The sequence below is a fragment of the Papio anubis genome, chromosome 6 (genome assembly GCF_008728515.1).
Source record: "Papio anubis isolate 15944 chromosome 6, Panubis1.0, whole genome shotgun sequence".
Classification (NCBI taxonomy): domain Eukaryota; kingdom Metazoa; phylum Chordata; class Mammalia; order Primates; family Cercopithecidae; genus Papio; species Papio anubis.
In genome coordinates, this window is record NC_044981.1 from 152,206,772 (window position 1) to 152,221,554 (window position 14,783).

At 42.9% G+C, this 14,783-nt stretch overlaps 1 pseudogene; it reads right to left on the minus strand.

Moving 5' to 3' along the window:
• Positions 1-200: 200 nt before the first annotated feature.
• LOC101011404 overlaps positions 201-14,783 on the minus strand; it is a 28,564-nt pseudogene continuing 13,981 nt past the window's right edge.

Below are 14,783 nucleotides of genomic sequence, written 5' to 3' on the forward strand. Positions count from 1 at the left end.
TCAAAGATAGCAGCTACCCCTCCCCCATCCCCCCCCACATCCCCCAAACAATTTCTGTGCCAAGATGAAGAGGAGGCCCCAGGCTGTGGGGGGCTTCTGGCTGTGAGGGGCTGTTGCAGTGGCGCCAGGGCACAGGGTGGGCAAGACACAGCAGAAGTCCCAGCAGCACGGCCCAGGTCCCTGGCATTTTCTCCTGCGGGTCACAGTTGCTTATTCAGGGAGAGCAACTGCATTGGTTTTCCTGACAATGTGGCATTGTCTTTTGCTTTCCTTTCCTCTTCCTTCTTCCGGGCAGCGTCGTCCTGCTGTTTCCGGATGATGGTCACCCGGGCCAGGTCGGCCTTGGTTGCTCTGTCTTCCCGGCCAAGTGCATTTTCATGTAACGCTCTTTTGCCTTCTGCTTCTCAATCTCCTGTCGTTCTCTCCTTGAAAGCTCCTTTGGCCCATCCAGATCCAGTTGTGTGAGCTTTTTGGTTGTCTGTGCCACCCGGTTGGGGTTCTTATTGTTGATGAGCCCTTCCACACGTTTGCGCCTTTGCTAGTAGTCATCTTCATCCTCATTGTCATCTGAGTCTAGAGATTTCTTCTCCTTTTGGGGTCACCTGCAGCTCCATCTCCACCTTCTTTTTGCTCCTCTTCTTCCCTGGCCTTCTGCTTCTCAGCCTGCAGCTGCACGTCGATCTCCTCGGGGCTCATACACTGCCTTGCCCGGCCTTTGTGGCCTCCCTTTCTCCCTCCTTTAGGTATCGTGGCTCCAGCGGTGGCAGCTGCGCCTCAAACTGACACCAGAACCAGAATTTTTGTATTTTTAGTAGAGACAGGGTTTCACCATCTTGGTCAGGCTGGTCTTCAACTCCTGACCTCATGATCCACTCACTTCGGCCTTCCAAAGTGTTGGGATTACAGGTGTGAGCCACTGCGCCTGGCCAGGATTTTTAGAATTCTTTTCAGATAGGGTCTTGCTCTGTTACCCTCACTGTAGCCTTGAACTCCTGGGCTAAATGGATCCTCCCCACTCAACCTCCCAAGTAGCTGGGACTACAAACATGTGCCACCACTAACCTGGCTAATTTTTAATTGTTTTTGTAGAGATGGGGTCTGCCTATGTTGCCCAGACTGATCTCAAACTCCTGAACTCAAGCTATCCTCTGACCTCAGCCTCCCAAAGTGCTGGGATTGTGAACCACTGCATGCAGCCACTTTTGGAATATATATATATATATATATTCCAAATATATGCATATATATATGCATACCGAGACCAGCTCGATCATGGAGACCCTAACCCAGTGGCATTAGAGGAATTAAAGACACACACACAGAAACATAGAGTGTGGAGTGGGGTCAGGGAGCTGACAGCCTTCAGAGCTGAGAGCCCTGAACAGAGTTTGACCCACATATTTATTGACGGCAAGCCAATGATAAGCATTCTTTCTATAGGTTATAGATTAACTAAAAGTATTCCTTACAGGAAACAAAGGGATGGGCCGAAACAAAGCAAGAGCTCTAGCTAGTTATCTGCAGCAGGAACAGGTCCTTAAGGCACAGATCGCTCATGCTATTGTTTGTGGTTTAGGAACACCTTTAAGTGGTTTTCTGCCCTGGGTGGGCCAGGTATTCCTTCCCTCATTCCAGTAAACCCACAACCTTCAGTGTGGGCGTCATGGCCAACACAAACATGTTACAGTGCTGCAGAGATTTCGTTTATGGCCAGTTTTGGGGCCAGTTTATGGCCAGATTTGGGGGCGTGTTCCCAACATGTCCCCCTTTTTTAGTTTTACAAAGCGATAGAAGTAGTCACAGTGAGCTACTTCTTGCAGGAGCTGGGATCTGCGTCTGCAGACTATACAAAGACAAACAACACAGATTAAAAGCACAATCATCATTGAAATCACAGAGCATCCAAAAGTGTCTTTATCTATTTTTTTCTTTTTCTTGAGATGGAGTCTTGCTCTGTCACCCAGGCTGGAGTGCAATGGCACGGTCTCAGCTCACTGCAAGCTCCGCCTCCTGGGTTCATGCCGTTCTCCTGCCTCAGCCTCCTGAGTAGCTTGGACTACAGGTGCTGGCCACCACACCTGGCTAATAGTTTGTATTTTTAGTAGAGATGGGGTTCACCATGTTAGCTAGGATGGTCTCGATTTCCTGACCTCGTGATCCACCCTCCTCGGCCTCCCAAAGTGCTGGGATTACAGGCGTGAGCCACTGCGCCCAGCATCTTTATCTATTTTAATGGGTTACTAGCTGCTAATCTGTCTGCAGCTCCTTCAAGCACTCCAGTTCCTGGCATTAAGGTCAGGTGTGCCTGGGATGCTTTAAATATTCATTCTTTTGATTTTGCAATATCCAAAGACAAGTCTGTAGAGTGTCCTTCTAGATGCTTTTTTATTCTTTCCCAAATTTTGATCTTATTAAGAGCCATTAATAGTTTCCACAAATTCTTACATTTAGCTCCTACAGCGGGCCATATGATTTGAGGCTGAGGTGCCACTATACCACCATGTCTCCAGATAATAGGAACTCTTGCCGTATTTCTTACCATTTCCCCATGTGACCATTTTGTTCAGACCAGCTGAACATAGTGTGGCAGTGGCACGCAGACTGAGAGGTGCAATTCAAGCTAAACATCCCCTTAGGGGACCAATCAATAATGATTCCATAGGAATCATTTCACAGCACCTCTTCCTGTTCTGCAATGCAATCTTCCCAAACAAGTATGTTCATTATTTCTGGCCAGGTTCTATACTGTTGGCAAATAGGTTTTTGATGGCGGTATACCTCAATTATAGGAGCAGATTTATTATGGTAAATACTGAGATCAGAAAACATGTGTAACTGTGTCATAGAGTGATTACATCCAGGCATTATTGCCAGCCAAGATTGATAAATATTCCCAGTAAGTATAATTGTTCTCTGTGTCAGCCCTTGTTGAAGGAATACTCATGGCAATGGTGATCACTGCCATTATAGCTATCATCAAATTATTCATTGTGACTGGTTGTCCTGCTTTCCTCAGGTTTTCTTCCACCATCTGTGACAGCTTCTTGATCTGTCCCCAGGTGGGTGGCTGTGTTCAATGGGTGTTGCTCATGACAGTTGGGGTCCTCCTCAGCGTCAGTCTCAACATGGCTGCAACCGGGGGTCCTCGGGATCCTCTAGGAATCTCTTCCTCAGCATCTGGCTCATGATAAGGTTTCAGGTGTCTTGATGGTATCCAAATTGACTGTTGATTCAGTCCTGGAGAAACACAAGCATAACCTCTACCCCAAGTTATTATTTTACCTATTTCCCAAATTTTTATTATCAGATCTTGCCACCAAACCAGTTGTTCTGCTTCTGTCTTTGCAGCTGGTTTCTGTAGGTGCTGTTCAGCTGCTAAAGCATCTGGCCTTTAGGCAGGCTCAAAAAATTTAAAGTCAATAATGTGAGATTCAATTGCATACGGGGTATCCCATAGTCCCTGTTTTCCCCCCTCTGCTTTTGCAACTGCTGTTTCAGGGAGAGATTCATTCTTTCCACTATGGCTTGTCCTTGAGAATTATATGGGATTCCAGTAATATGTTTAATATTCCATATAGAGAAAAATGTAGCTAGAGCTTGGCTAGTATAGCCTGGGGCATTATCTGTTTTAATAGAAGCTGGAATGCCCATCACCGCAAAACACTGCAATAGGTGACGTTTAACACAGGCGGAAGACTCTCCTGAGTGGCATGTAGCCCAGACAAAGTGAGAGAACGTGTCCACACATACATGTATGTAAGCTAGTCTCCCAAACGAGGGAACATGTGTGACATCCATTTGCCAAAGAGAATTAGGTTCCAATCCTCAAGGATTAACTCCTCCTGTAAAAGATGAGGAAGGCACCATTTGGCAAGTTGGGCATCGCTGGATAAGAGCTTTCACTTCTTTCCAGGTAATGCTGTATCTGCGTTTGAGACCAGAGGCATTAACATGGGTTAAATTGTGAAGGTGTCTAGCATTAGATATTGCAGTAGCAAATAGGTGATGAGCCATTTGATTCCCTTCAGTCAAAGGTCCTGGAAGAAGTGTATGAGCCCTAATGTGAGTGATGTAAAAAGGGTGCATTCTGCTCCTAACTGCTGTTTGCAATTGGATAAATAAAGTCATCAGTTGTTCATCTGTATGAAATCATAACTGAGCATTTTCTTTTTCTTTTTTTTTTCTTTTTTTTTTTTTAGCATTTTCAATTAATTGTGTGGAATGAACCACTCATGAAGAATCAGAAATCACATTAGCAGGCATATCAAAAGCAGTCAATACCTCAATTACAGCTACAAGCTCTGCTTTTTGAGCTGAAGTATAGGGTGTCCAAAAAATTTTATCTTTCAAGCCAGAATAAGAAGCTTTACCATTACTAGACCCATCTGTAAAAACATTTTCAATTGGTTTAAATTTAGTTATTTTAGGGAGAATCCAATTAGTTAATTTCAAAAATGGAAATAATTTTGTTTTAGGGAAATGATTGAGAATATCCACAAAGTCAGCTAAATGGGTTTGCCAAGTAAGACTATTTATAAAAGCTTGCTGTATTTGTGCCTTCATGAGAGGGACAATAATTTTTCCAGGATCATATCCATGTAATTTAGTAATCCGAGTTCTCCCATTTCCTATCATAGTAGTGATTTGATCCAAGTAAGGAGTTACAGTCTGTGAATTAGTATGCGGAAAAAAAAGCCACTCTACAAGATCTTCCTCTTGAACAATAACACCAGTAGGTGAATGCTGAGTTGGAAAAATTAGCAAATCTAGAGTCTTCTCTGGATCTATTCTATTTATTTGAGCCTTATGGACTTGCTTTTCGATTAGCTGCAGCTCTGCTTCAACTTCTTTTGTTAATTGCCAAGGGCTATTGAAACTAGGATCTCCTCTAAGGATAGAAAATAGATTATTCATGGCATAGGTAGGAATGCCTAGAGCAGATCGTATCTAATTAACGTCCCCTAGTAATTTTTGAAAGTCATTCAATGTTTTCAATTGATCCCTATGTATGGTTACTTTCTGTGACACAATGGTAGTGTCATTTACTAAGGCCCCCCAAGTAGGGGTAAGTAGTTGTAGTCTGAATTTTGTCAGGAGCTATAATTAAACCAGTGCGAGAAATCAAATTTTGCAAGTGATTATAACATTGGAGTAATATTTCTTGAGTGGGACAGCACAAAGTATATTGTCTATATAGTGAATATTGTAACATTGTGAAAATTTTTTATGAGTAGGTTCAATTGCTTGCCCTACATAAGTCTGGCAAATTGTTGGACTGTTTAACATACCTTGTGGCAACACTTTCCAATGAAAACACTTAGCAGGCTGCAGGTTGTTTACTGCAGGAATTGTAAATGCAAACTGTTCACAGTCTTGCTCAGCTAAGGGGATAGTAAAGAGAGAGTCTTAAATCTATGACTATTAAAGGCCAATTTTTTGGAATCATAGCAGGAGAAGGCAGTCCTGGCTGCAATGTCCCCATAGGTTGTATAACTGAATTAATGGCTCTTAAGTCAGTTAACATTCTCCATTTACCTGATTTTTTCTTAATTATGAAAACTGGAGAATTCCAAGGGGAAAATGTTGGAGCTATGTGTCCTTTTTCTAATTGTTCATTAACTAAGTCCTCTAAAGTCTGCAGTTTCTCTTTACTTAGCAGCCATTGTTCCATCCAAATTGGCTTATCTGTTAACCATTTTAAAGGTGTAGGTTCTGGAGGCTTAACAATGGCTGCCGTTAAAAATGATATCTTCAACCTTGGCGTGAACTTTGTCTTTCCGTTTGAAGCAGTTCCTTCAAACCTTGCAAATTTTTTCCTAGTCCCATACCATGGACATACCCCATTCTTGCATCATATGTTGACTTTGAGGGCTGCATAATGCTCTGGAATTAAAACTTGTTCTCCCAATTGTAATAAATCTATCCCCCATAAAATTATAGGCCCAGAAGTTATAATTGGCCAGTTTTGGGACCAGTTTATGGCCAGATTTGGGGGTCTGTTCCATATATATATATATATATATATTTATTTTTTGAGATGGAGTTGTGCCCTTGTTACCCAGGCTGGAGTGCAGTGGCATGATCTCAGCTCATTGGAACCTCTGCCTCCCAAGTTCAAGCCATTCTCCTGCCTCAGCCTCCCAAGTAGCTGAAATTATAGGCACCCACCACCACGCCTGGCTAATTTTTGTATTTTTAGTAGAGATGGGGTTTCACCATGGTTTCACCTGGTTTCACCAGGCTGATCTTGAACTCCTGACCTCAGCCTCCCAAAGTGCAGGGATTACAGGCGTGAGCCACCATGCCTGGCCCAGAATTTTTAAAAACAGCATTATTGAGGTATAACTGACACACAATAAATCACACATATGAAAAAGTGTACAACTTAATAAATTTTGTATGTGTACAGCCATCACCACAATCAAGATAGAAAACATATCCATCACCTCCAAAAATTTTCTTCTGCCTTTTTTTCTTTTTTCTTTTCTTTCTTTCTTTCTTTCTTTTTTTTTTTTTTTTGAATAGAAATGGATTCTTGCTCTATTGCCCAGGCTGGTCTGAAACTTCTGCCCGCACGTGATCCTCCTGGCCTCCCAAAGTGTAGGAATTACAGGTGTGAGCTTCCAAGTCCAGTGGCATACAGGAATCCATGTGATAAAATTGTATAGAACTAAAACACTCAAGAATATATAAGATCAAGGCTTGGCACAGTGGCTCACGCCTATAATCCCAGCACTTTGGGAAGCTAAGGCGGGCAGATCACCTGAGGTCAGGAGTTTGAGACCAGCCTGACCAACATGGAGAAACTCCATCTCTACTAAGAATACAAAATTAGCCAGGCGTGGTGAAACATGCCTGTAATCCCAGCTACTTGGGAGGCTGAGACAGGAGAATCGCTTAAATGTGGGAGGTGGAGGTTGCAATGAGCCGAGATCACACCATTGTACTCCAGCCTGGGCAACAAGAACGAAACTCCATCTCAAAAAAAAGAAGAATATAAGATCAAAGGGCCAGATGTGGTGGGCATGGTAGTGGCTCACACCCGTAATCCCAGCACTTTGGAAGGCCAAGATGGGTGGATCATTTGACGTCAGGAGTTAGAGACCATCCTGGCCCACATGGTGAAACCCTGCCTCTACTAAAAATACAAAAAAAATTAGCCAGGTGTAGTGGCGGGCGCCTGTAATCCCAGCTACTTGGGAGGCTGAGGCAGGAGAATGGCTTGAACCCAGTAGGCACAGTGTGCAGTGAGCTGAGATCTCACCACTGCACTCCAGCCTGGGTGACAGAGTGAGACTCTGTCTCAAAAAACAAGAGTATATGATCAGTAGATTGTATCAAGATCAATATCCTGGTTGCGATGTTGTACTCTAGTTTTGTAAGATGTCACCATTGTGGGAAACTGGGTAAATTGTACAGAAGAGCTCTCTGTATTATTATTATTATTTTGAAATAGAGTTTCGTGCTTGTTGCCCAGGCTGGAGTGAAAGGGTGCGATCTTAGCTCAAGGCAACCACCGCCTCCCGCGTTCAAGCAATTCTCCCGCCTCAGCCTCCCGAGTAGCTGAGTTTACAGACATGTGCCTCCATGCCTAGCCAATTTGTGTGTGTGTGTGTGTGTGTGAGACGGAGTTTTGCCCTTGTTGCCCAGGCTGGAGTGCAATGGCCCGCCTCCCGGGTTCAAGCGATTCTCCTGCCTCAGCCTCCCGAGTAGCTGCGATTACGGCCATGCACCATCACACCTGGCTAATTTTGCATTTTTAGTGGAGACTGGGTTTCACAATGTTGGTCAGGCTGGTCTTGAACTCCTCACCTCAGGTGATTCGCCCACCTCGGCCTCCCAAAGTGCTAGGATTACAGGTGTGATATTATTATTATTTTGAGACAGGGTGTCAGTCGGTCACGCAGGCTAGAGTGCAGTGGTACAGTCACAGCTCCTAAAGCCTTGACCTCCCCTTCATGTGATAAAGCCATTCTGTATCTTTTTTTTTTTTTTTTTGTAGAGCTGGGGTTTCACCATGTTGCCCAGGCTGGTCTCAAACTCCTGGACTCAGGCTATCTGCCTACCTTGGCCTTCCAAAGTGCCTGGGATTACAGGCATAAGCCACCGTGCCTGTGAGACCCCATTTGTAAAAAAAAAAAGATACAGAATGGCTTTGTCATCTTAAGTGTCTCATGTTGCCCTCTTTTAATGTCATCCACCTGCCTACCACACCCTTTATGTGAGTCTATTTCTTTTTCTCGCTGAGTAGTATTCCATTGTGTGGATTATACCAAGACTTGTTTATTCTTTACCTATTATTGACAGACTATGGGTTGTTTCCAGAGTTCAACTATTACAAATAAAGCTGCTACAAAACATTCATGTGCAAGTCTCTGTATGAACATATACTTTCATTTCTCTTGGGTAAATATCTAGGACTGGATTGGCTGATTCATATGGTACATATATTTTTAATGTTTTTTCTTTTTTTCTTTTTTCTTGAGACGGAGTCTCGCACTGTCACCCAGGCTGGAGTCCAGCGGCATGATCTTGCCTCACTGCAACCTTCGCCTCCCGTGTTCAAGCTATTCTCCTGCCTTAACCTCCTGAGTAGCTGGGGTTAGAGGCGCCCACCACCATGCCCAGCTAATTTTTATATATTTTTTTATTAGAGACGGGGTTTCACCATGTTGGCCAGGCTGGTCTCGAACTCTGACCTCAAGTGATCTGCCCTCCTCAGCCTCCCAAAGTGCTGAGATTACAGGTGTGAGCCACCGCGCTCAGCCGTATCGTATTTTTAACTTTTTAAGAAACTGACAAACTCTTTCAAAGTGGTTGTACCTACCAGCAGCGTATGAGAGGTCCAGTTTCAGTATATATTCTCTCCAACACGCCAGCCTTTTCTAAAAACATAGTTCCATTGAGATATAATTCACATACCATACAATTTGCACATTTAAAATAAAAAATTGGCTGGGCATGGTGGCTCATGCCGGTAATCCTAGCACTTTGGGAGGCTGAGGCCGGTGGATTGCCTGAGCTCAGGAGTTCGAGAGCAGCCTGGGGAGCATGATAAACAACCCCATCCCTACTAAAATAAAAAATATTAGCCAGGTTTGGCGGTGTGCGCCTCTAGTCCCAGTTACTTGGAAGGCTGAGGCAGCAGAATTGCTATAACCTGGGAGGCGGAGGTTGCAGTGAGCTGAGATTGTGCCGCTGCACTCCAGCCTGGGCGGCAGAGGGAGATTCTGTCTGAAAAAAATAATAATAATTTTTAAAAAGCCAGGTGTGGTGGCTCACACCTGTAATCCCAGCACTTTGGGAGGCTGAGGTTGGTGGATCACCTGAGGTCAGGAGTTTGAGACCAGCCTGGCCAACATGGTGAAACCCCATCTCAACTAAAAATACAAAAAATTAGCTGGGCATGGTGGCGCATGCTGTAATCTCCGCTACTCGGGAGGCTGAGGCAGGAGAATCCCTTGAACCCGGAAGGCGGAGGTTGCAGTGAGCTGAGATCACGCCATTGCACTCCAACTTGGGCAACAAAAGCAAAACTCCATTTCAAAAAAGTAAAACATTGTTTATTGTATTCACAGAATTGTGCATCTATCACTACAACCAATTTTAGAACATTTAAGAAAAGAAAACCCCATACTATTTAGTGGTAACACCTCATTCTTCCCCCAGATCTTTTCCCCCTAGTCCTATGCACCCACTAATATACTTTCTCTCTCTGTGGATTTGCCTATTCTATACATTTTACATTAAATGGAATCATATGATACAAGGTCTTTTGTGACTTTCTTTCACTTAACATATTAGGTTTTCAGGGTTCATCCATGTTGTAACATGTAGCAGCACTTTATTTTTATTGCTGAATAATATTTAATTGTATGGGTATTTTGTTTATCCACTCATTAGTTGATGGACATTTGAGTTGATTCCACACTTCCATCTTTTAAATTGTAGCCCTTCTAATGGGTGTGTAGTGATATCTCATTGTGGTTTAGTTTGTGTTTCCCTAATTATTAATGATGCTATATGTCTGAAAAAACCTTTATCTTACTTAGGTTTTTGAAAGATATTTTCGTTGGGTAGAGAATTCTACATTGATGGCCGGGCTTAGTGGCTCATGCCTGTAATCCCAGCACTTCGAGGAGGCCAAGGTGGGAGGATTGCTTGAGCCCAGAACCTCAAGACCAGAAGCTCGAGACCAGCCTGGGCAACATGGCAAGACTCTGTCTCTACAAAAAAATAAAAATAAAAAATAAATAAAAATTAACCAGGTGTGGTGGTATGTGCCTGTATGGTCCCAGCTACTCAGGAGGCTGAGGTAGGCAGGACTGGTTGAGTCTGGGAGGTTGAGGTTGCAGTGAGCCATGACTGGGCCTCTGCACTCCAGCCTGGGCAAAGAGCAAGGCTCTGTCTTTTTTTTTTTTTTGAAAGGGAGTCTCGCTCTATTGTGCAGGCTGGAGCGCAGTGGCACGATCTCGGCTCACTGTGACCTCCACCTCCCGAGGTTCAGCGATTCTCTGCTTCAGCCTCCCAGTAACTTTGGGACTACAGGCTTGCAATCTCCTAATGCCTGGCTAATTTTTGTGTTTTCTAGTAGGATGGGGTTTCACCATGTTAGCCAGGATGGTTTCAATTTCCTGACCTTGTGATCCGCCCACCTCGGCCTCCCAAAAGACTGGGATTACAGCCACCGTGCCCAGTTGGCTCTGTCTTTTTAAAAAAAAAACCAAACCACAAGGAGCCGAGCATAGTGAGGCTCACTTCTGAATCCCAGCACTTTGGGAGAGTGAGGCGGGTAGATCCCTTGAGCCCTGGAGTTAAACCTTGAAGTGAGCCGTGACCGTGCCGGTGTATTCCAGCCTGGGTTACAGAGTGAGACCCTCTTTTTTTTTATTTTTATTTTTTTATTTTTTTTAAAGATTCTGTCTCTTAAATAAAAAAACAACGTTGGTTAGAAATGAGCCATATCATGTTAGAAAGATATGTTGAAAGCCCTAGTGGTTCTTTTTTTTTTTTTTAAGCGCAATCTCAAAATCAATAAAAGCAATTAAATCTACAAGGAAATGATAGTATTAGCTAATATTTATAAACTACTTATAATCTGCCAACGACTATGTTAAGCACTATACTTGAAATATTGCATTTAATACGCACAGTGTTTAAAGCAGGTGCAGTAAATAGTGCCTCTTCATTTTATCCTTCATACATTTTAGACTGCAGAAATCAAGGAAAACGAGGTTTAGTCAGTTTAAGATACTTGCCTAAGGAAACACAGCTAATAATTATCAGAACCATGGATTGATCCAAGCCTATCCCAATAGTTGAGGGTTTTTTTGTTTTGTTTTGTTTTTTGTTTTTGAGACAGAGCCTCAGTTTGTCTCCCAGGCTGGAGTGCAGTGGCATGATCTCGGCTCACTGCATCCTCTGTCTCCCAGGTTTAAGCAATTCTCCTGCCTCAGCTTCCCGAATAGCTGGGATTACAGATGTGCGCCACCACGTCTGGCTAATTTTTGTATTTTTAATAGAGACGGAGTTTTGCCATGTTGGCCAGGCTGGTCTCCTGCTCCTGGCCTCAAATGATCTGCCCATCTCGGCCTCCCAAAGTTGTGGGGATTACAGGTGTGAGCCACAGCGCCTGGCCGCTTAGCTATTATATGTGTTAAAATGCTATAATGCCTGTCCTGTGTTGTCTTTTTTTTTTTTTTAAATTATACTTTAAGTTCTAGGGTACATGTACACAACGTGCAGGTTTGTTACACATGTATACATGTGCCATGTTGGTGTACTGCAGCCATTAACCCGTCATTTACATTAGGTATATCGCCTAATGCTATCCCTCCCCCCTCCCCCCAACCCACAACAGGCCCCGGTGTGTGATATTACCCTTCCTGTGTCCAAGTGTTCTCATTGTTCAATTCCCACCTATGAGTGAAAATATGCAGTGTCTGATTTTCTGTCCTTGCGATAGTTTGCTCAGAATGATGGTTTCTAGTTCATCCATGTCCCTACAAAGGACATGAACTCATCCTTTTTTATGGCTGCATAGTATTCCATGGTGTATATGTGCCACAGTTTCTTTTGTTTTTTGTTTTTTTGTTTTTTTGTTTTTTTGAGATGAAGTCTTGCTCTGTCACCCAGGCTGGAGTGCAGTGGCGAGATCTCAGTTCACTGCAAGCACCACCTCCTGGGTTCATGCCATTCTCCTGCCTCAGCCTCCCTAGTAGCTGGGACTATTGGCGCCCGCCACCATGCCTGGCTAATTTTTTTTTGTATTTTTAGTAGAGACAGGATTTCACCATGGTCTAGATCTCCTGACCTCATGATCCGCCCACCTCAGCCTCCCAAAGTGCTGGAAGTACAAGCATGAGCCACCGCGCCCAGCCTGTGTGCCACATTTTCTTAATCCAGTCTACCATTGATGGACGTTTGGGTTGGTTACAAGTCTTTGCTATTGTGAATAGTGCCACAATAAACATACGTCTGCATGTGTCTTTATAGCAGCATGATTTATAATCCTTTGGGTATATGCCCAGTAATGGGATGGCTAGGTCAAATGGTATTTCTAGTTCTAGATCCTTGAGGAATCGCTACACTGTCTTCCACAATAGTTGAACTAGTTTACAGTCCCAACAACAGTGTAAAAGCATTCCTATTTCTCCACATCCTCTCCAGCACCTGTTGTTTCCTGACTTTTTAATGATCACCATTCTAACTGGTGTGAGATGGTTTTGATTTGCATTTCTCTGATGGCCAGTGATGATGAGCATTTTTTCATGTGACTGTTGGCTGCATAAATGTCTTCTTTTGGGAAGTGCCTGTTCATATCCTTTGCCCACTTTTTGACGGGGCTATTTGATTTTTTTCTTGTGAATTTGTTTAAGTTCTTTGTAGATGCTGGATATTAGCCCTTTGTCAGATGGGTATATTGTAAAAATTTTCTCCCATTCTGTAGGTTGCCTGTTCACTCTGATGGTAGTTTCTTTTGCTGTGCAGAAGCTCTTTAGTTTAATTAGATCCCATTTGTCAGTTTTGGTTTTGTTGCCATTGCTTTTGGTGTTTTAGTCATGAAGTCCTTGCCCATGCCTGTGGCCTGAATGGCATTGCCTAGGCTTTCTTCTAGGGTTTTTATGGTTTTAGGTTTAACATGTAAGTCTTTAATCCATCTTGAATTAGTTTTTGTGTAGGGTGTAAGGAAGGGATCCAGTTTCAGCTTTCTACCTATGGCTAGCCAGTTTTCCCAGCATCATTTATTAAATAGGGAATCTTTTCTCCATTTCTTGTTTTTGTCAGATTTGTCAAAGATCAGATGGTTGTAGATGTGTGGTATTATTTCTGAGGGCTCTGTTCTGTTCCATTGGTCTATATCTCTCTTTTGGTGCCAATACCATGCTGTTTTGGTTACTGTAGCCTTGCAGTATAGTTTGAAGGCAGGTAGCATGATGCCTCCAGCTTTGTTCTTTTTACTTAGGATTTTCTTGGCCATGCAGGCTCTTTTTTGGTTCCATATGAACTTTAAAGTAGTTTTTTCCAATTCTGTGAAGAAAGTCATTGGTAGCTTGATGGGGATGGCATTAAATCTATAAATTACCTTGGGCAGTAGGGCCATTTTCACAATGTTGATTCTTCCTATCCATGAACATGGAATATTCTTCCATTTGTTTGTGTCCTCTCTTATTTTCTTTAGCAGTGGTTTGTAGTTCTCCTTGAAGAGGTCCTTCACATCCCTTGTAAGTTGGATTCCTAGGTATTTTATTCTCTCTGAAGCAATTGTGAATGGGAGTTTACTCATGATTTGGCTGTTTGTCTATTATTGGTGTATAGGAATGCTTGTGATTTTTGCACGTTGATTTTGTATCCTGAGAGTTTGCTGAAGTTGTTTATCAGCTTAAGGACATTTTGGGCTGAGATGATGGGGTTTTCTAAATATACAATCATGTCATCTGCAAACAGAGACAATTTGACTTCCTATTTTCCTAATTGAATACTTTTATTTCTGTCTCTTGCCCGATTGCTCTGGCCAGAACTTCCAACACTATGTTGAATAGGAGTGGTGAGAGAGGGCATCCCTGTCTTGTGCCAGTTTTCAAAGGGAATGCTTCCAGTTTTTGCCCATTCAGTATGATATTGGCTGTGGGTTTGTCATAAATAGCTCTTATTATTTTGAGATACGTCCCATCAATACCTAGTTTATTGAGAGTTTTTAGCATGAAAGGGTGTTGAATTTTGTTGAAGGCCTTTTCTGCATCTATTGAGATAATCATGTGGTTTTTGTCGTTGGTTCTGTTTACATGATGGATTACATTTATTGCGTATGTTGAACCAGCCTTGCATCCCAGGGATGAAGCCAACTTTATCGTGGTGGATAAGCTTTTTGATGTGCTGCTGGATTCGGTTTGCCAGTATTTTATTGAGGATTTTGCATTGATGTTCATCAGGGATATTGGTCTAAAATTCTCTTTTTTTTGTTGTGTCTCTGCCAATCTTTGGTATCAGGATGATGTTTGCCTCATAAAATGAGTTAGGGAGGATTCCCTCTTTTTCTATTGATTGGAATAGTTTCAGAAGGAATGGTACCAGCTCCTCTTTGTACCTCTGGTAGAATTCAGCTGTGAATCCGTCTGGTCCTGGACTTTTTTTGGTTGGTAGGCTATTAATTATTACCTGAATTTCAGAACCTGTTACTGGTCTATTCAGGGATTCAACTTATTCCTGGTTTAGTCTTGGGAGGGTGTATGTGTCCAGGAATTTATCCGTTTCTTCTAGATTTTCTAGCTTAATTGCGTAGA